The following is a 23,756-nucleotide window of genomic DNA, read 5'->3' as shown; positions in this document are numbered from 1 at the left end:
TCCCACCCCCATAACAAGCACTTTTCCTACCTTCCTATTACAACCTATATCCACTAACTTTATTTTCAAACTCCCAGCAAAACTAAAGCCTTGTACCCCTTCCGCTGACCAAATCTCAGTTGAATACCTACAAAAAGCAGCCAAAGCAGTTGCTTATCCTGTATCCATCCTGATAAACAGAACCATCAAAGAAGGATATATCCCTACTAGTTGGAAAGTCTCACACATTATCCCCCTACACAAAAGTGGCAACTCCAAAGAATATTCTAACTATAGAACCATAGCCCTACTATCCCTTTATCAAAAATAATGGAAAAATACATTCACCATCAGCTAATAGGTCATCTAACTCAACACAACTTACTAGCTAAGGGCCAACATGGCTTTAGGCCATTTCATAGTACCACCTCTGCCCTCCTATCCTTTACAGACACCATTAATATAAATTACAATAATAATTTACTCTCTTCAGCACTATTTATTGATCTTTCAAAGGCTTTTGATATGGTAAACCACACATTGCTTATCAATATTCTCAAATCGCTTTCCCTGGATACTCAATCTGTAAAATGGTTTACTTCCTACCTGAGCAATAGGCAACAAGCAGTGCGCTGGGAAAATAATCTATCATCCCACCTGCCACTCACACTGGGAGTTCCCCAAGGCTCCATTCTAGGTCCTCTCTTATTTTCAGTTTTTATTAATGATATCTACTTGGCTGTTCCCACTGCAACTTGTATACAATATGCAGATGACTCTACATTAATCTGCACAGCTATATCTGCTTCTGAACTATGATGCCAAACCTAGAAAGTATTTAGCATAGTTGAGACATGGTTCTTAAACAGCTGCCTTCTACTGAATCCCAAGAAAACAAAGTTCCTACTCTTTACTCCTACTTGTAGGTCCACACCAATAGATATCTCAGTCATTTCTAACAATGGTACCCTCATTTACCCAGACTCTACCACCAAACTCCTTGGTATTACAATAGACAACAACCTTAACTTCGACACCCACATTAACAACACTATAAAATCAGTTAACAGAAAAATGGGCTGCCTGTACAGAGTCAAACCCTTCCTTACTCCAATAGCAAGAACTACCACTGCCCACTCCCATCTAATCTCTACTCTACTCTATGCCTCACCAATATACACTAACCTGTCCAAAAAGAATCTTCTCAAACTTGCTACCTCTTATCATAATATTGCCAGATTTGCCGCTGGTAAACCCTTCAGAACCCATCACTGTCAGAATCTTAAGCAGCTCGGATGGCTTGAACTTCAAAACCAGCTTCAACTGAACCAACTTACAATTGCGCATAAGTTCCTTTACCAGCCAAACAATACTCCAATACTCTCAGACCTCATAAGCCCCTACAAAAATCTTAATGCCCTGCTTTCTTCAAATAAACTCCTAGTTAACATCAACAAGTCTCACAACATGGCTGGGGACTCTCTATTCTCAAACACAACTGGGAAAAACTGGAACCTTCTACCTATTGAACTTACTTCCCTTCCTTCCTTACCACTCTTCAGACAAAAACGTAAAACCATCCTCAAAACATACTGGCTATGCCCTTGCACCAACCCTGACTAACCTATTATTAATGCTACTAATATATTTTCTAACTGTTCTCTCTCCACTAATTTAATCTTCTTTAGTTCAATGATAAGCATCTAGTAAGAACCTGGATACTATTTTTTAGCCACTAGCATACTTATATTACCTTGCTCTAAACTTTGTATATAGTTTTATGTTATTTTACTGTTAAATGTATATAATATCTTCTATATCTAGTTATTGTTTTTTTATGTAACAATTACTTATTGGCTGTTAGTATCTGTCTTGGAGCTTATCTCCACGGGCCTCTACTGAAAATGAACATATATCCAGCTGGACTAGCCCGGTCAACAAATGTAAAATAAATTAAAATAAATAAATAAATTAATATCTCTCTCTCTCTCTCTCTCTCTATATATATATATATATATATATATATATATATATATATATATATTTCTACATACACACACACACACACACACACACATATATATATATATATATATATATATATATATATGTGCATGTGTATATATATATATATATATATATATATATATATATATATATGTGTGTGTGTGTGTATGTATGTATGTATATATATATATATATATATATATATATATATATATATATATGTGTGTGTGTGTGTATATATATATATATATATATATATATATATATATATATATATATATATATATATATATATACACACACACATACAAATATTCACACACTTATACATATATAAACGCATTTTCCCTACTATTTATAATTTTACATTTGTTAACCAGGAAAGTCTGACTTGGAACAAAGCCAATTTTCAGCAGAGGCCCAGGCAGAAAGGCTCCAGATGCATGTATTTGCAATGTGGGAGGAAAGCAGAGCACCCGGAGGAAACCCACATGAATGCAGGGAGGACATGAAGATGCCGCACAGAAGACACCCCAGCCGAGAATCGAACTGGAGAACCTCTTGCTGTTGAGCAACAACGCTACCACTGCACCACTGTTGAATGACTCTGCTGCATGATAAGTTTGAAAAAACATCAACCATACCTACCAGCTTAGATGTCTTAATGGTAAATTGCTGTGGATATGTTGTGCAGGGTCCTGTGTTCAAGGCTTGGAAAGGTTGATTATTTTGTAAACGGGCAGAACAAGTACTGTTGGATACAGAGTTATTAAGGCACTTTTAAGCGGGTTTACGTGGGTTTGTGTGGCTGCAAGCAATGCTAACTTCCGGTTAAATATGGTTACAGACAGCTGTAAAAGTGCTTAATCTGTGTAGGCATTGCTTAACACTGTGCAAACAGGCTTAATCCCGCTTACTACTGCTTAAGAGAGCTTACTTCCACTTACCCCAGTGCTAATTTCTTTAAAAGAAAAGAAAAAAATCAGTGATAGAAAAGTGGTGAAAAAGGGTCGTGCAGAGGGAAAGATAATAGGGAAAGTAGCTAGAGATGTGCAGGACAGGTGTAGGAAAGGTGCATAGCTGTCCATTTCTTTGGAGGTATATTTGGTCACTCAAACCCCTGAGGGGGGGTGAGGACAACAATAATGTTTTTTGAAGCCAATTAGAACAGATTAGATGTGTCCAGTGGACACTTGTGAAATGCACAACTATGTATGGGGTGAAATTTTTTTTTGGGAATAGATTGCCCTTTTTTTAATAAGGTGAGAGTGGGATGTTGGGGAATGATAGTAGGTATATTTGGAGAGGTAGGTTGGGTAGGAATACAGACAAGACAGCATACAGGGGAGGTATATAACACATGTGGGGGCTAAACACCTTGGACAGGGAAGGATGTTTGGAAATCAGAAGCCCATGAGCCCCCAAAGGGAAACAGTCCACCCATGGGCTGTCACCACTGCACCTTCATGGGCCCGAATGTAGCTGTGGTGCCGGCTGAGCAGGAGGGGCAGGCTGACCCTCTAATTGCACCATATGGCCCTCAAGCTGGTGTAGCAGATCTCCAAAATCCTTTTGGAGCTCACTACGCACCAATCCCCAGACATGGCTTCTGGTGATGGTATCCTGTCTGAGTCTGCTCCCAGGGGGGGACAAGCCCTATCCCCTGAGGCAGTTCCACCCAAATGTGGTGCAGGACCAGTGGACAAGGAGGTCCTTGGGTGGGTCCCAGATGTGCTGCGGCCCGGTGCCACAGCCAGATGAGGTGGGAGAGGTGGATCCGCTGGGGCCGGCCTTCCCAAACATGCTATGGTTTTGCAGTTTTAGAACATTTGTGGAGTAGTAATAGTCAACACAGACCAGGATTAGTTATAACAGCATGCATAGATATTCCCATTAACCCAAAGCAACAGATTTGGAACAGTTGCATAGCAAACAGAACACATGCATATATGGAACCACAGTGGCCATTACAACAGAATCCAGGCCACATTGATAGCAACAGGCCACCAATGATAGTATTTCAGTATGGAACATTAATAGAAACACATTTCAATATTTGTTGAACAATAGGACATATGTAACACAAACCAACTACGGAGCTACCATGTAGCAGGTAAAGCAGCCAAATGAAGGATACTTCCAAATAACAATCAGGCAGAATGGTACTCAGCTTCAATCCAACTTAGACAGATTTTTAAATATCCACACAGGAGCACAAAGACCAGAATAAAACTCAGGTTTATTAAAACAAGAGGTGAGCGCTTTCGCTATGAGCTTCTTCAGACCTAATAACCATAGCGAAAGTGCTAACCCCTTGTTTTAATAAACCTGAGTTTTATTCTGGTCTTTGTGCTCCTGTGTGGATCTTTAAAATCTGTCTAAGTTGGATTGAAGCTGAGTACCATTCTGCCTGATTGTTATTTGGAAGTATCCTTCGTTTGGCTGCTTTACCTGCTACATGGTAGCTCCGTAGCTGGTTTGTGTTACATATATTTATCTGTTTATTTTTGTGACTACGGAGCTTTTATCCCCCGGTTTACTGACTATTTTGACTTTTATATTTTTTAATAGGACATATGTCCCAACAGTAGGTTTGGTGTAAAACATACCCATTGATTTGTATGTTTAGATTATTGTTGCAGATATGATGGGGTGAGAGAGAGATGTCAATTAACAACTTGTATATCCTTGCAGTACTCACAACTTTAATGATCATTGCTCTAATCATTACTCTGCAGGTATTATTACAGTAGCCTATAGCCTTGGTTTGGCCAGTGATATGTTTTTACACAGTGCATAATTCAACCATCGTATAGCTAATTTCTACTTCTCTTACCTGGAAGTCCTGTGGGGGGAATGTTTGTTAACACTACCTGACGGTTTCTACACATATTCCCATCATCCTAGTTAAAATTATATATACAGCTTGCTACCACTCCCAGGATTTGAACCATGGATGTGTCTGCTAAAAATATAACAATTTGCATTTCATTAGAGTGAGCTACTAAGAAAATGCTGTCTTTTCTTTCAGTGTTTTCTGTCTAAGTCTCTTTTGGTTGTGCAATCTGACTTTATAATTACAACATTCCTATACATGCATTCCTAGACATATTTTTTATGTAGTGCAGTGTGGGAAACACTAGTTAACACAACATTACTATTCAGATATCAGATATTGGTGAATCCAACATGTCAAGCCATACAATACCAGAGTAAACACAACCAGTCCAGGATTTAGACCTTTATTGCCAGGAGTTACAGTTCTCTTACCTGGAAGACCTGTGGGGGGAATGTTTGTTAACACTACCAGACTGTTTCTACACATATTCACAAAATCCTACTTGAAATTATGCATACAGCTTACTACCACTCATGGGATTCAAACCATGGCTGTGTCTGCTAAACATGCAACAATTTCAGCTTCAGCAGAGTAAGCTATTGAGAAACTGCCATCTCTTCCTTCAATGTTTTCTGTCTAAGTCTCTCTTGATTGTACAATCTGACCTTTTAATTACAACATTCTTATACAGACATTCTAAACATTTTTATGAAGCACAGTGTGGGAAACAGTGGTTAACACAACATTACTATTCAGATATCAGATCTTGGTGAATGCAACATTTCATGCCATACAATACCAGAGTAAACACAACCAGTCCAGGATTTAGTGCTTTATTGTCAGGCAGTTACATTTTTATTTAACTATGACCTATATGGGACTATTACTGTCATATTGTCTGGTTTATTCAGTACAAACCATACCCCTTTTTAATACTGCCAGGTGACATTATACTCCTTTATATTTATTTGGTATAAATAATACAAGCAGGATTGTTACTTGCGAGCCTCGCGACACAGCCTTTGCAACCTACTCGCATGGGCTGCCTGGTTCACAGCCCGCTCGGATGGAGCTGTAATGAAAATAGAGAAACATTTATGCATACCTATCCATCATATACACAGGCTGGACTTTGATAAACAGTTATTGCTATGAATACTTACACACTGCTGGGACATCTCCCCTCTCTCTTGTTTCTTCGACCCACTGTTCCAAGAGCTCCCTCTTTCTCCGTTTCAAGTTGGCATAGTGGTGCTGCACCTTCTGACCAGTCCAAGGGATACCAGTGGCACTGGTGAGATCATGAGCGAGACTTTCCCAGGCTTCTGCTTTGTATTGGGAACCCTGATACTGGTCCTACAGCAGTTTCATGTCATGTTTTATTACCAGGAGTCCTATCATGACCTTGGACTCCTGTATGACCCAGAGCTGTGCCTGAAAGCACATGCCCTCTCTGACACCTGCCATACTGCCTATGGTGGGGAGCTGCAACCAGTTATTAGCTGTATTCTCACCTGTGGCATTTAGATATGGCCAATTTCCTGCCCTTTGCTGTGAATGGATGGTTTTGAATATGCTGAGCTGAGCTAAGCTATGGGGAAACCTGCTTAGCTAAGGTTAGCAGTGCTTAAAGTTGCAGGTTCAGCACTGCTTACCAATGGGCAAATCTGCTTATCTGGGCTACTCATTACTTACCATTCATATGTACACAATGCTTACACCCGGTTAGCATAGTTGCGCAATGCTTAGCATTGCTTATGTTTTTTTATTGGACTACCACCTGTATGGGATTGATTCATCATTTATTACATATTATAAATGTGTTTACCATCCCTGACATCCCCCAATGTGCTGTAATTAAAGTTATTCTTGTGTGACTATACTGTATGGGGCACTTGCGTTTATATGGGGGTTTCAATACTTTATTACACTGACACTTCACATCTGGACCTAATCAGCTACTCTGTTTGAGAAATATAAGTTACTTCCTACATAGATATACAAATAAATTAAAATTGTAATGTTTACACATATAAAATGGTGGGGCACGAATCATAAATGAGTACATGCAAGGCATACACTCTAACCGCTACACTATTGCACTTATGCTTATGCTGGATGTCTATTGCTATTCAACTTATCATGCCATTTCAGCTAGGCTAAGCATAGCTAAGCAATGGGCACACCCATGCAGCTATGCTTAAACTATATTGCATATGTGAAAATAAAAAATTATCTGTTGTGTTTTTCATTTTTTACCCTTCAGAATATCCATGCTAATGCTAAACCTGTTATTCTATCAACTTTCTGGCTTTGTAGGGAAGATTGTCCCTTATGGCTCTGTCCAGATTTTTTACCCTGATGAGTTGGGGGTGTTATGAGCATCTCACTCTATTTAAATTGCTGTACAGCAATTCTGGTGTGCAGAGGGCATGTGTATTGTGAGAGTACTGCTCTCAGACACACCCCCTGCACTCATACATAGAACCGTGTCCGTTTTACAGCACACCAGCATGACTTCATGAATAAGCATGGTGCGCTGTCGTACTGCACGGGAAATGTACCTTCCTGCACGGAAGTTTACTGAATCCGGGAATGTGTTTTGACTAGAAAGACTAGGTACATTCTGAGTAATACAGAAATAATCATTACTTCACTGAGTTCTTGATTAAAGCAGAAAGTGATGGTTGTTAGAAACTTAAAACCTGCCCAAGTTACAGTCACTTGTGCCATGAAAAAAAAATACAGACCTCCAGAGTTTGAAGGCATAACTTAATCTGTTGTACAAAAATGGAGCCCAGTTAAAAAAAAAAAAAAAAAAATATATATATATATATATATATATATATATATATATATATATATGCAGAGAGAGAGAGAGAGAGAGAGAGCACCCAGTTTCACCTAAAAACACACGTTACACACACACACACACACACACACACACACACACACACACACATATATATATATATATATATATATATATATACACATATATAGCTATATATATATATATATATATATATATATATATATATATATATATATATATATATATATATATATATATATATATATATATATACACTGACTCACATACTTAAATATAAAATATAAAAAAATCCAAAAACCAAAACATAACCACAGGAAACAGGGCCAAGAACTTCAAGCATACAAAAAATATAAGCAAGACAAATGTAATCAATTCAGGTGCTTAACCTGATGTTTATTTACATTACTCATTTATATTAAAACAGTTTTATTGAAGTCCACGTGTTGGATCTGAATTTGTTATGTTCTTCATGGAAAACTATAAATATACAAAACGCAATTGAAATGAAATATTTTATGCCAAATGTAATTATTATTTTGCTTAGGTTTGCTTAATGCTATTAGGAAGCAATGCTTGAAAGAAGATCAGCAAATGGACCACAGAAATGGAAGTCTGGAGCACTGGAAGGCTATCATGAATGAGAAGGAGGCACAATTATTAATCATGAAAAACAAGTGTTTTAATCTTAAACTCAGGTTTCCACATTCCACAAAATGTTGCTACTAATAAATGTGATATTTATGTGGCTTTGTAAAAACTGGGAGAGAAAAAAAGAAGAGAAAAGAGAAGGAGGGAGGAAGAATTAAAAATATATTGAAGGAAATAAAGCAGACAAGCTGAAGGAATATTTAATTGCTTTATGTATTTAGATTTGTTTTCCAGAATAGTCAAAAAACTTTCAAGAAAAACTTTCCTCTTTTTCAGTGGAGGCCCAGAGAGCAAAGCTCCATAAATAAACATGAAAAATTTTTAACAAGACCAAAAATAATGAGAGGATAAAGTCTCAAAATCAGGGACAATTTTAAATATTGCACTAATTCACTTGCAAAGTTAATGTAACAGCAGGTTTCTCATCAGCAGACATTTTTTTAACAATAAGTGAAACTCTAATGTCTAATAATACTGATTGAGTATAATACTCTGGTTGAGAAATATAAGTTACTTCCTACATAGATATACAAATAATTAAAATTGTAATGTTTACACATATAAAATGGTGGGGCATGAATCATAAATGAGTACATGCAAGGCATACACTCTAACCGCTACACTATTGCACTTATGCTTATGCTGGATGTCTATTGCTATTCAACTTATCATGCTATTTCAGCTAGGCTAAGCATAGCTAAGCAATGGGCACACCCATGCAGCTATGCTTAAACTGTATTGCATATGTGAAAATAAAAATTTATCTGCTGTGTTTTTCATTTTTTACCCTTCAGAATATCCATGCTAATGCTAAACCTGTTATTCTATCAACTTTCTGGCTTTGTAGGGAAGATTGTCCCTTATGGCTTTGTCCAGATTTTTTACCCTGATGAGTTGGGGGTGTTACGAGCATTCTCACTCTATTTAAATTGCCGTACAGCAATTCTGGTGTGCAGAGGGCATGTGTATTGTGAGAGTACTGCTCTCAGACACACCCCCTGCACTCATACATAGAACCGTGTCCGTTTTACAGCACACCAGCACGACTTCATGAATAAGCATGGTGCGCCGCCGTACTGCACGGGAAATGTCCCTTGCTGCACGGAAGTTTACTGAATCCGGGAATGTGTTTTGACTAGAAAGGCTAGGTACATTCTGAGTAATACAGAAATAATCATTACTTCACTGAGTTCTTGATTAAAGCAGAAAGTGATGGTTGTTAGAAACTTAAAACCTGCCCAAGTTACAGTCACTTGTGCCAAGAAAAAAAAAATACAGACCTCCAGAGTTTGAAGGCATAACTTAATCTGTTGTACAAAAATGGAGCCCAGTTAAAAAAAAAAAAATAAATAAATAAATAAAAATATATATATATATATATATATATATATATATAGCGAGAGAGAGAGAGAAAGAGCGCCCAGTTTCACCTAAAAACACACATTACACACACACACACACACACACACACACACACACACACACACACACACACACACACACACACACATACATATATATATATATATATATATATATATATATATATATATATATATATATATATATATATATAGATACACTGACTCACATACTTAAATATAAAATATAAAAAAATCCAAAAAACAAAACATAACCACAGGAAACAGGGCCAAGAACTTCAAGCATACATAAAAATAAGCAAGACAAATGTAATAAATTCAGGTGCTTAACCTGATGTTTATTTACATTACTCATTTATATTAAAACAGTTTTACTGAAGTCCACGTGTTGGATCTGAATTTGTTATGTTCTTCATGGAAAACTATAAATATACAAAACGCAATTGAAATGAAATATTTTATGCCAAATGTAATTATTATTTTGCTTAGATTTGCTTAATGCTATTAGGAAGCAATGCTTGAAAGAAGATCAGCAAATGGACCACAGAAATGGAAGTCTGGAGCACTGGAAGGCTATCATGAATGAGAAGGAGGCACAATTATTAATCATGAAAAACAAGTGTTTTAATCTTAAACTTAGGTTTCCACATTCTGCAAAATGTTGCTACTAATAAATGTGTTATTTATGTGGCTTTGTAAAAACTGGGAGAGAAAGAAGAAGAGAAAACAGAAGGAGGGTGGAAGAATTAAAAATATATTGTAGGAAATAAAGCAGACAAGTTGAAGGAATATTTAATTTCTTTATGTATTTACATTTGTTTACCAGGATAGTCAAAAAACTTTCAAGAAAAACTTTCCTCTTTTTCAGTGGAGGCCCAGAGAGCAAAGCTCCATAAATAAACATGAAAAATTTTTAACAAAACCAAAAATAATGAGAGGATAAAGTCTCAAAATCAGGGACAATTTTAAATATTGCACTAATTCACTTGCAAATGTAACAGCAGGTTTCTCATCAGCAGACATTTTTTTAACAATAAGTGAAACTCTTAATGTCTAACAATACTGATTGAGTATAATCCTCTGACAAGAAAATCATTTTTTTTTTATTTGGGATAGGGCAAAAATGTGTGGTAAAACTACAAACATTCTACAAAATCAGGGGAAGTTAGAGGTGTAGCCTACCCTCATAAGTATGGAGTTATTGCACCACAATACCAATGTGTCTTACCGATGGCCCTACCTGCTGCCATGCGTCTATAATTCAGGGGGCTGCATCAAAACATAAGGAAAGGAAAATAATGGACAATATTAATATTACTACTGTTGCTATTATTATTATTCATAATAATAATAATAATAATAATAATAATAATAATATACTGTGTTGTATGTAAATACTTTTGAGCAGAGATATGTTTTGGCAAATTAAACAGACATATAAGGTCTTTACAAATATAGTGACACATCCTTTGACTACCCATACTGTAGTGTTACTGGTGTTTAATGGCAACTCATTAAGAAATAAAAGCATTTTACTCAGGCTGCTGTTCCTGTGTATATAATTGTGATTGTATCATCATAAAGTAGAATAAGAATAAATTATAAGCAAATGTGTAAGGAGAAATATTTTTGAGGTATCTACTTGCATGTTACATAAAAACATATGCAGTGTCATTATTGAAGACAGGTGGCATGATATCTATCTCAGTAATGACAGTTATGTCACATAATGACTGATTTGCGGAAAGTATGCATCCCGCTCCATTCTGAAATTGTTGCAGTGACAAGTTTCAGTGTTAGACATGTGAAAGCTTTTATTTTACCACTGTGACAGTAAAAAAATAAGAGGCATTCTGAACATAGAGGATTATGACTGGCTCAATGATTATAACCCGCTTACTATGTGTTCAAGACATAATATAGGGTTTTGATTGGTGAAGCAATCATAATTATATGTAGTGTATGAAGCTTTATCTGCTCCATGTACTACTAGGTAAAGGATAAAAAAAGTCTGTCTTTTCCTGGCTTTGAAAGCTGGGAAAACGCTTAGTGAGTACTGTCAGAGAGGTGATGCAGTCTGTTATGTTTATCCTCACCTTTCATACCTCTTAGCTGTCTAGACATTCACAGGACATCCAGATTATTGCTTCATAGTTTTGGTCTGTTCCTCATAAAATATGTGGTTATTACACAAACCACTGAGTCTTGATGTCACTAAATAATGACATGCACTTTCAGTGTTCAAATGCTTCAGATTATGCAGGTGAACAAAAATCCTGTTATTCTATCAACTCCTTTATTATTTTTTTTCTTTAACACAAAGTTAGGGACATGTTTAAGGTATGGACAGTTGTTCTCTGCTGTCATATGCTAGTCAGTTAAGGTTGAGTCATGTGCAATTCCAGCGGTTAACTGGTTTTGTCTTTTCCAAATATCGGAGCTTAATCAGCATGCTCCATGCACTAAATTCTTTTTCTACCAGCCAGGCAACAGTGAAAAGCATTTCACTGAAGATCATAGCAGAAATCCTTGGCAGATAACTGTGCCCACCTACTGTTGAAGATAAATTCACTCTCCTAGTGGGATAATATTAAATAAGGAAATATTGGGACTGAAGCTACATTTATTTTTACATTAGAACATTGTTTATAAATTCTGCTATTAAAAGTGAAAAAAAACCCACTAGTCAACATTCTCCATAAACATTATATCATATGTTCCCCTGACATAAATCTTGATTCATCCAGTATATTTCCAAACAGCGTCATACCCAAATCCCTAGGTATGATTGTGAATAAATTCTGAAATGCCTTTATTTTCTTGTTAGCATACACAGCAAATTCCTTTGTTTTAGACCATCCAGTTTAAATAATGGGCCTTAAAGGCAGGTCAAATTTGTTTTTACGAATTTTCAGAAAATCAAAAACTGAGGGTATAATAGGACATTGAGACATTAAAAAGGAAAACAGAAACTTGAAAAAGAAAATGTGCAGTACTCTTTTTTGATTACATAGCTGTCTGCTATAGTCTTTGACTGGTAAGTCTACTTTGGTTTGAAGGACTAAATGTTTAAGTGGCATTTGTATGTAGAGATTACAGTAGGTTACTCATGCAATGTGTTTTAATTAGTTTAAATCCTCTGCTACTGAAAATATTCCTTTTGGATAGTATATTCAGTTCTGGTTGTTTCAATAGATCTCAACATTCACTGTGTTTAGAATGATTGTTTTTTCTAAGTACTCATGATATTTTTAAAAAAATTTAGTGTATTTATGTTTAAGGAGGAATATTTTATGTCTTTAATATGTTGATGTTTTATGCAATTTATATGGAATTAAAAGTTATCATTTAAGATTTCATTTTTTTTTCCTCAATATAATGATAATCATTTACAATGTCATTTATTGCAGGCATTAATAATTATACACAGAATAGGAACTGTATTAACAATGTTATTACATCACTACTGCTTGTCAGAACAGCAGTAAATATGATTAAATACAATTAAATCTGTTAAAATTAGTGTTTTGTGTATTTATAGAATACTCAGAGACCTCTCTTACCTCCATTAGAATTTCACTGTCATTTTTTTGCAGGTTGGCAATGTCCTCTTCACATTTCTATAATACACAAAGTTCTCAGATATATCCTATAATTCTGTTTTAGTACAACAAATATTACTGTATTGCAATGTCATACTTACAACAGCTTCTGGCCATACTTCTCAACGTTATTGCACAAGTGGGGACAAATAAAAAATAATGAGGGGAGGGATACAAATGGCCAAAATCAGGGACAATTTTTAAAAATTCCTGTAATTTACTTAAAAGTTAGTAGAACTATAGCTTTGCATTAATATACTTTTTATGAAAAATAAGAAGCATGAAACTCTAATATTTGAAATCACTAACTGTAATCTTCAGCAGTTTACCAGAAAAAAATAAAAAATATATATGAGAGATGATCATTAAAATCAGGGCATTCTGCAAAATTCTGGATAGTTGAGAAGTATGTATTTGACAAACATGCGTTTCATACCCAGAATCATTACCATCAACCATATGGAAATGAGTTAATGTTTTTAGATTTACAAAATGAAAAGAGAATGCTGACAACTTCAGACAGGATTTCAGTGCCACCCATGAACTATATGAAGCCCCACTACAACATGTGTGAGATTTTATGAACGACTTTCTACAAAGCAAACTAAGGTCCTGGTTTAGTCTTAGAAAAAATGGAATAAATCATTTTAAAATCTACAGTACTGGCTACTAGTAACAAGTCCAGGAATGGAGCCTGGTGGCCTGCTTCATAAGAAATGTTGTGCAACTGCTCAGAGGAAGGCTTCAAGCTAACTTCAATTGTTCTTGTACTCCATATCTCCTCAAGTTTAAAGTAAATTAGTTTAAAGACGTCAGTTCATTTCTAGAAAATCAAACAGCAAAAATATGCAAGAGTCAAAGTCAGATGCATCTCTGAAAAATAAAAACTTGGCAGGCTGAGGCATGATTTGTTAAACATCTTCACTGCTACCCTGGGACTGCATTAAATAACAATAAAGGGCATTGGGTGCTTTTTGTTTAAAGATATGAAAATATCCCCTCCCTGTATATGAAAATCTTTTGCAAAGAATCAACATAAAAATATTTTGAACTTCAGTACTATTTGTGAAATTTTTTGCTGATATCTTAGAAATTACTCTTGTAGTCGCTAAGCTACACATCACATTTTGGAAAGTCATCCTCATCTCTAATAAAAGAAATCCTTCTGAATAATCCATGGAATTGGCTGCACACACTGCCAAGCACTTGGAGGATGGGCAGCCATGCAAATTCATTGCCATGGTGTGGACATTAGCCTGACCAAGGCTTTGGCTATAATCTTCAATGGCAGGTGTGTGCAAACATTTACTCACATTGGTAAGGAGATGTTGATGTCTGGGATGATGCAGATTACATGTTTTCCCACCACCAAGTCATGGGGTTAAGACATTATAAACATCCTAACTAATCAATTGCTGGTAGTGGGTTGATTAAATAATATCTTCCACAAGCATTTCACACCTCGAATCTGTGTGAAATTCTTGAGTAAGTTAATGAATAGGCTATAACCACTGGGTTGAGTTTTGATATTGGACAGGCACAGGGCCAAATATAATATAGGAAAAAAAAGTTTGTGTAACATCTTTGCTGGTACCTCCAAGCACTACTCACATGTGCTATTCTTAACTCTAACCATAACCCTATCACTCATCCTATCCCTAACTCCAACCTTAGCCATAGCTCTAAACAAAACTCTATTCTTATTCGCAACACCATGTAGATACCTTAGATTCTGTATTTATAATGTAGGAATGTTTGGAGTCAGATTTGTGTCCTATTTTGTGTACAATTTGCATGCTTTAGGTGTCTATAGGATCATAAATCATAGCATCCTAGGAAGTTACTAGGTTATTGGCTCTGAGGCCCTTACAAGCCTAGACAAGAATTTAGCCCATGTTCCAACAGGTCAGCACTCTATGCCTCTGTCCAGCAGGGACACAGGTGGAATCCCAGGGGTATATTTTCTATTCCCTATCCAGTTATCCAGGTTGTGCTTAAAAAGGGTTAATGAGGTACTCTGCTTGATGTGGAGAGGAAGTCTATTCCACAAATCTGTCCTGCCAACAAGTCCTATTGATGTCACAGACCAGGTTGAGGTCACGCATGCAGGTTACTTAAGTGGAGCTTGACTTTTGAATATGCAGCAGTCCCATCAGGTTGGGGTCTGAGATTGCTTTGTATGCCAGACAGAGGTCACCTCTGAGGAGTCTGTATGACACTGAGTAGAGGGTCAGGGCTTTTAGCCTATCTGTGTAGGGTAGATGTTTGAAGCCCTTGATTCTCCTGGTGAGGTACCTCTGTCTTATCTCCAGCTGCTGCATGTGCTTTGTGAGGTACATGCTGAAAGGGGAGTTGTACTCAGTAATGGAGCTTATAAGGGAAGAATACAAGGATGACATGATATATTTGTCCCTGGATGAGGTATTCTTTCTAATTAGGTGGCCCATGTAGAAAGCTTTCCATACAACAGAAGCAAAAGCCAGTTTGCTATCAACCTTGGTGCCCAAGTCCCTCACAAGTGATTGTGCGCTTAGGACCTTGTTATTAATGTGATAATCTGAGGTGATGTCACTCTCCCCAAATGGGATGATGATGCATTTTTTGGCATTCAGTTTGAGGTGAGGCTATTTTTATTTTATTTTATTTATTTATTTTATTTTACATTTGTTAACCGGGAAAGTCCGACTGGACACACATCCATTTTTAGTGGAGGCCTGGGGAGAAAAGCTCCAATACCATGTCATAAAGAAATTACACAAGAATATCATACAGAGATATAGGTTCCATAGAAACAAAAGTTATGTATAGAGTAACAATTTCTTTAGTAAAGTCAGCATACAGCATTCTAGTAGTAGGATTTATATAGAATATAAAATATAAACACACAAGAATTTTTTTTTTGTCTTTCTAAATTATGAGTACTCTCAATATTTTGTTACAGAAATAACCAGTGATTATTAATCTTTACAGTGAAAGGAATTAGGGGACCTTTAGTAGAATCCTTGAACATGGTTTGTTTGCCTTTTGTCTTTTTCCCGGTAAGGGGTCAACACAGCGGAACTCCGGTCCGCTAATGATTGGCAGTAGATTTTTACGAAACGCCAAAGTGCCAGCTCGATGGCCAACCTTCAACGAAGGCATGCCCATTTATGCACGCATGTCTTTCAAACACTACCCAACCATGAGGAAGACATGCAGACTCCACACAGAAGGCACTCCCAAGCCAAACCGAGAATCGAACGGGAGAACCTCTTGCTGTGAGGTAACAACACTACTGCCGTACCACTGCAGCAGTTACTGAATACTTTAAACATGGTATTGGTGCAAATTAACCTGGGGAGTAGCATGAACAAAGCCAATTGTTTGAGAAGTTGGTTCTCAGGAGTTTCTTAAACTGAATAGTGGAGGTAGTGGAGGTTATTTGGCTAGGCAGTGAGTTCCAGATTTTTGGCAATAGTGCAAACAAAGAGAGATTTGCCAGCATCATTTTTGTGTCTGATAATGCTTATTAGGTTCTGAGAACTAGATTGTAAGGCTCTGGTAGGGATGTGGGGGTTAATTATATTTTGAAGTGCAGGTTTTTTTTCTGGAAGGTAGAAGAGATTATGCACTATTGTGAGTTGATTAGATAGAAGTAGATGAGGTAGCTTGAGCCAGCTGAGTTGGTTAAGGGCGAGAAAGTGGTGGGATATGTATGAGATTTCAGTAGCAAACTTGGCTATTTTGTTGTAATACAATTCCATTTTGTTCAGATGTTTCTGGCACCTATATTTTTTAAAATATTTTTCAATATTTAGGGTTCACAGCAACTTCTGTTGTTCCTATTTTCAAGGATGCAAATAAATGTGTGTACACCCCCCCACACACACACACACTAACACATACACAGATACATCACGAACATGTGCGCACGCACACGCATGTATGCGCACACACCTACACACACAAGCGCGTACACACACACACACACACACACACACACACACACACACACACACACACACACACACACACACACACACACACACACATATCATGCTCACACACACACACACACACACACACACACACACACACACACACACACACACACACACACACACACACACACACACACACACACACACACACACATACACACACACACACAGTACTCATACATGTGCTACAGTGGAAAACAAAAATCAAAAATCAAAAACATATTGTTTTGGTTCATTAAAATGTGTATTTTGCAAACAGAAGTGATCAGAAGGTAAAAAGAAAGTACTCTGCAAAAAAGCAATGCTACTCAATGCTAGAAGTCTAAATCTCAAAATGCACACACTCTAAAATGGAGAACACCGATTTCTGTGCAGTGACTAAGACCTGGTTCAAGGTTCTAGAGAGCACCCCTGCATTACCAGGCTATAACATACCACACTTTTCGGCCGTCTAACCTGGACCAGAACACCAAAGGCGAAGGTGTGTCCATATTCATTAATAATATCCACACCTCCAGCCTAGTTGCACAGCCTAAAGCATCCGAGGTTATCCAAGCGCAACTAACTCTGGGCAAAACTGCAATCCAAATTGTAGCTTGCTACAGATCCCCCACCATGCCCCAGGATTCCCCCTCCTCTTTTTTTTGATATACTGGAAAATATTAGGGTTCAACCAAAAATCCTAATAATGGGTGATTTCAGCTACCCAAACATTAACTGGGAAAACTACTCTTGTACCAACTCCTTTGCTCAACGCTTTCTGGAATTCATAAATTCCAATGCCCTTGATCAACTTATTCACACCCCCACCAGGGGCAACACTATCCTAGGCCTAGTCATTACCAGCATGAGTGACTGGTGTTCCACACCTAAAATCAACTCCTCGTTGGTCAGATCCGACCATAAGCTAGTCACCCTAGATATCCTCATCCCGCCCCACCCACCATTAAAGAAACCATGGTAAAAAATTTCTCCTAAGCCAACTTCATGCTTCTTAAGACAGAAGTGGTGAACTTCATGACACCCATGCAGATGGACAATACAGTTACAGCTGCTGAAACCTACACAAATGTACTCTATAAGCACTTACACAAGTGCATGGATCATGCTATCCCAAACAGAGCCAAGACACTATCCTCCAAAAAACGGAAGCCAATCTGGTAGTCCCCTGCCATAAGCAAACTCTACAACAATAGGAAGAAACTGTTGCAAAAGAGAGTAAAATCCCAAGAGTGGAGGAGCTCCCTGGTCAGCCTCAGTAAGAATCTGAGATCTCGTATAAGATCCTCCAAAGCTAGCTATGAAAACAAAATCACCACTGATTCTAAGGGCAACCACAAAGCATTCTATAGCTATGTCAAGAATCTCAATGGCAACACCCAGATCTGCTCTGAGTTACAGCACAACGGCATGAAAATTACAGAATCAGCTGATACTGCCAACATCCTGGGTAGGTTCAGTGCTAACTTTACCTCCCTCTCACCCCCTAAAGGGCCCATATCTATACAGAAAGAATGAGTCCCTGTAATCACATCTATGCACGTAAAAGCTGCACTTTCTAAAACCAAAAACACAGCATCCATGGGACAGGACAACATCCCAGGCTGCATTTTACACAAACTTCAGAACAAACTGGCTCCCCACGTAAGCACTATGTTCTATCATAGTCTCACGTCAGGCTTTGTGCCCACTGAATGTTGCACAGCAACAGTTATACCACTCCACAAAGGGGGAGCCACCACTGATCCTGTGAACTATCGCCCTATTAGCCTGATGAGCCTGTTCTGCAAGGCCATGGAATGTATCATCATGGAACTCATAAACAAAGACATTGGTAACCTCCAAACTCTGGACCCCACCCAGTTTGGGTTTGTGAAAGGCAGACCATGCCTTCTGAACCTGATTGACTTCTTTGAGGCAGTCAACAAAGCCATAGATGAGGGTAAGGTGGTTCACACAGCCTATCTTGTCCTCTCCAAGGCTTTTGACACCATCCCCCTTTCTGAAATTATAGCTAAACTCACTAAACTAGGTATAAATCCCTACGTCACAAGATGGGTTGCCAACTGGCTGACTAACAGAACCCACACTATAAAAGTTGCAGACTGCAAATCTGATGTCAAACCAGTAACAAGTGGAGTACCATAGGGTTCCGTCCTGGGACCTCTCCTGTTTGGTATCTACTTCTCTGAAGTACAGGCTAACACAGAAGGCCTCTGGCTAATGAAGTTCGTAGATGACTGCAAACTAGGTAACATAGATGAGTCCCCAAATGATGTGGTCATTCTACAGAAGGGAATCACTGAGACAGATGCCTGGTGTCAGAGCCATGGCCTCAAGCTCGATGCCGAAAAGTGCATTGTCATCCCCTTTGGTAAAACTGTGTACCCATGAACTACCACATAAACAGCAGTCTACTTAATGCCAAATATGTGATTAGAGACCTTGGGACCCAGGTGGACAGTAGTCTCTCCTTTGATAATCACATCTCCACAGTATTCAGGAAATCCTTCTGTGTGGTACACTTCATCACAAAAGGGTTCTCATCCAGGAAAAAAAGAGGTCATTGTTCCCCTCTACTTGGCACTCATTAGACCTATTATAGAGTACAACTCCCCTTTTGGAATGCACCTCATAAGACATCTGCAGCAGCTGGAAAGGCCACAGAAGTACCTCACAAAGAAGATTACTGGCCTCAAACAGATGCCCTACACTGACCATCTTAAAAAACTCCATATTTACTCTGTAGCATATCGCCTACTCCGAGGAGATCTCTGCCTAACATATAAAGCTATGTTAAACCCAGAGCTGTTGGACATGCTTCACTTAAAGAAATCCCAATCCCACTGAGCTACATTCTCTAGGGACTTAATCTTGTCACCACAATAAACAGGACATGCTGGAGGGATAGATTCCTGTCCCGGAGACTTCCTATACTCTGGAACAAAGAAATAAACAAAGTAAAACCACTCAAAAGCAGCAAATAATGAAAGAATCATGCAGAGCAGGCCATCAGCAAAAATCCAAGTTTATTTAAGTGCTTTTCTCATGTTTCAGACTTCATCAGAATAAAGTCACATGATCATGACAAACGTATATACACCACCCCACCTAACCATTGGTCAATGCATTTACATAATTTCCTCTAAAACAAACATTATGCAAGTTGATTAAAATTGTTAAAACTTGATATTCTTACAAAAAATAAATGAAAATTAAAATGCAACTGATAAACTTATAAAAAAATACATATTTTTTAATCTTAAAACAGAGCTCAAGGAAATTCTGTCATTAAGACTTGGTATTTGGCAGGCATTAGTTTTAATCTGCCATGTCAATTTCTTAAATTCTAGCCATTCATCCATTGGTCCCCCTCTTGCTCCAAGATCAATATGGTCTATAGCCCCAAACTTAAAAGTATGTGTGGGGCACGCACAAATGTGCTTGTACAACGCACTGTTTGTGTTTTTATTCCTTATGTCATACAGATGCTGATACACCCTTTGCCTCAGTGCTCTTTTGGTCTTACCAATATAGAAACTGTCACACAGATTACACACTGCGACATAACCCCCCCTTTTGAGTAGCAGGAGTATTTCTTTCTAGGTTTTACTATTCCATAACCAGTGATTTTGATGGCCTCACCTTGAAACATGGCGCTGGGCACTGATTACATCTCCCACATTTAGGGCAACCATCCATCGTGGGTACACTTGAGTCTCTTTCTAATAGGCCCTTTAAACTGACTTCCCTCTTGTACACTATGGTGGGCTTGTTTCCCACTACTAAGTGAACTTCATTGTCGATAGTGAACATGTCCCATAATCTACATATAATGTTCCTGATGTTATAGAAGTCAACACTAAAGGGAGAATAAAAGCTCTTGAAAAACAATCCTGTCTCCCAGTCTGGATTAGTCCAGTGGGGGCATTCTTGTTGGACAATAAGCAAAAAAAAAAAATGTCCTGATTTCCCTTTTTCTAATCACCTCATTGGCAATGTCCTGAACATATTTGCCAGGGTAATCCCTTCCAGTCAGCATGTTTTTTAACTTAGCATACTCACTCAAAAAATCATCCAGTCCTGACACCATTCTGGCTAACCTAACATACTGGCCCTTGACTAGGGATTTTTTTGGTGCACCGGATGCCAGCTGTCAAAATGCATCAATGAGTTTGAGTATGCTGGCTTCCTATACAACTGAGAAGTGAAAGCCTTGTTTACATAATCTTTTTTGACTGTTACATCCAGAAAATTCAGTTGGTTGTTGTCTTTGGCCATGGTGAATTTAAGGAAGGAGGTGGTTTGATTAATGTAAATGAAGAACCTGTCTAGTTCCTCTTCACCTCCCTTCCAGAAAATCACCAGGTCACCAAGAGTCTTTGTAAGTTGAATTTAAAATAAATAAATCCTCCCAGTGTGCCAGCACAATGTTGGCAAAACTGGGGGCACAACAGGTGCCCATTGCTACTCCTTGCTTTTGTTTAAAAAGCTGGCCTTTGAAACAAATAAAATTGTTTTCGAGCACAAGCTCCATACATGTACGTATGATCAAGATGGTGTTATGTGCTAGACTGGAGTTGAAACACAAATATTCATAAAACCACTCCAAGCCCTCATGGTGTCGAGTAATTGAGAATAAATCTTTGATGTCGATGGTCACCATTATGAGACCATTGTCATACATCTAAGGTTTTATTTTGGTGAGAAAATCCCAGGAGTCCCTAATAATAGTGCCTCTTCCATCAAGTACTCCCTTCACCTTGCAGTCAACAACTTTTGCTAGGGCAAATGCCTTGGACTCCTTAGCATCTACTATTGGACACAGGGGTGGGTTGCTGATTGACTTATGAACCTTCGGGATCCCAAAAATAGTTAGGATCCTTGTTTCCTTGGTGTCTAAAAAATTGTGTTCACTTAGTTCCAACTGGCCATTCAATAGTAATTCATACAGGGTGATGTCAATATTCCTGTAAGCAATGTTCCTCTCCTTGCGTGAGACTTTAGTATAAGTGTCACTAAACACTAAACAACAATTCAAGCATTTTACTATTGTATTCGGAAACATCCATCACAACCAACCCACCACCCTTGTCCGGTTTCATGATATGGACATCCCTCTTACCCAATATATCATTGAGCAGTTTTTTCTCCCTATTGTCCATGTTAGAGGCTTCAGTGATACTTTTAAACCTCAGTTCCCTGATTTCTTTCTCACAAAGAGTTTCAAATAGGTGAACCAGTGAATGGGAAGGGGGTATAAAGGTACTGGGTCTAGTCAAATGAGAATTCGGTACTATGTTTTCATTGTCTGAAAAATGAACCAAATTCAATTTCCTGGTAAACCGTTTCAACTGTACAATAGTTTTAACCAGGTTGGCCCTTTTTGCTGATACAAAATTCAAACCTTTAGAAAAAAGTTCGGCCCACTCCCCATCAATCACCAGATGACTAAGATTGTAAATACTGAAATCACCTTGCACACTTTTAATAATTTTACATGCATTAAAATCATGTTCATGACAAATCAAAGCATTACTCATCTCCAATGTTGGATTTGAGCACCCCCTCCCCCTCCTCTGTTGGCCCTCGCACTGTTCCTGGCCATACTTCCAACTCGTTTGATTCCCATTCCCTCTGGTTCATCAATCTTTCCGATCTCCTCGGGGGCGGCTTTAAATATATTATAATTTTAGCACAATTTTTAAAAGTGGAGAACCTCTTCTGACTTTGGATATAACAGAAGCAGTTTGCAAGGAAGGAAGACATCATTGAAGACTATCCCTGTGATGCAGAAAGGCTTCTAAGGATGCAGAAACCTTATCTCAGATGGACTCCATATCAAAGTAAGCATTTCCAGTGCCAATATGGCTCTACAGCTATGGTTTTACCCTCTTAAGGGCTACAGTGCAGGCAGCAGTCTTAAAAGTGAAGCCATATGCTAATACAGTGTTCAAAGTATAGAAATGCTAAATATCCATTTGTCATCTCACAGACACGTTCATAGCTCCCAGTTTACTTGGACCTGTCATCTAAATCACTGGGCCGAGTAGTAAAGTTTTACTCTTTGAGGAAAAATGAATGCATTCAAAAGACATTGTTCACCCATTCACTCCAATGGGAGTACTAATGATGCATGTAAATATAGAAGAGCCATGGTGGTTGTGAGTGTAGGTGCATTTGTTTGTGGGCAGAAATTTCTGCACATCTACAGGGGCAAAAATCCATTGCAACTCTTTTTTCCCATTTTTACACATGAGGTCGGGGTGTCACTTTAACAGTGTCAATCATCTAGAGCCAAGTTTCAACCCAGTGGGAAGCTAGCCCTGCGATGGCTGTTCTTCCATACCACACACGTGCATGCACATATATGGCCAGTTTAGAGTGTCCAATCCACCTACTGCATGTCTTTGGAATGTGGGAAGAAACCGGAGCACCCAGAAGAAATCCATGCAAATACAGGGAGGACATGCAGATTCTGCA

At 38.0% G+C, this 23,756-nt stretch overlaps 1 protein-coding gene across 1 annotated transcript in view; it reads left to right on the top strand.

Annotated features, from left to right (window-relative positions):
• Positions 1–23,756, top strand: part of LOC122815756 (asialoglycoprotein receptor 1-like) — a 348,015-nt gene that overhangs the window by 148,947 nt on the left and 175,312 nt on the right. The window lies entirely within an intron of this gene.

Source organism: Protopterus annectens, chromosome 1.part1, assembly GCF_019279795.1.
Source record: "Protopterus annectens isolate FY-2018-M chromosome 1.part1, PAN1.0, whole genome shotgun sequence".
Classification (NCBI taxonomy): domain Eukaryota; kingdom Metazoa; phylum Chordata; order Ceratodontiformes; family Protopteridae; genus Protopterus; species Protopterus annectens.
Note: the sequence above shows the minus strand (reverse complement) of the source record. Positions and strands in the feature narration are given on the sequence as shown.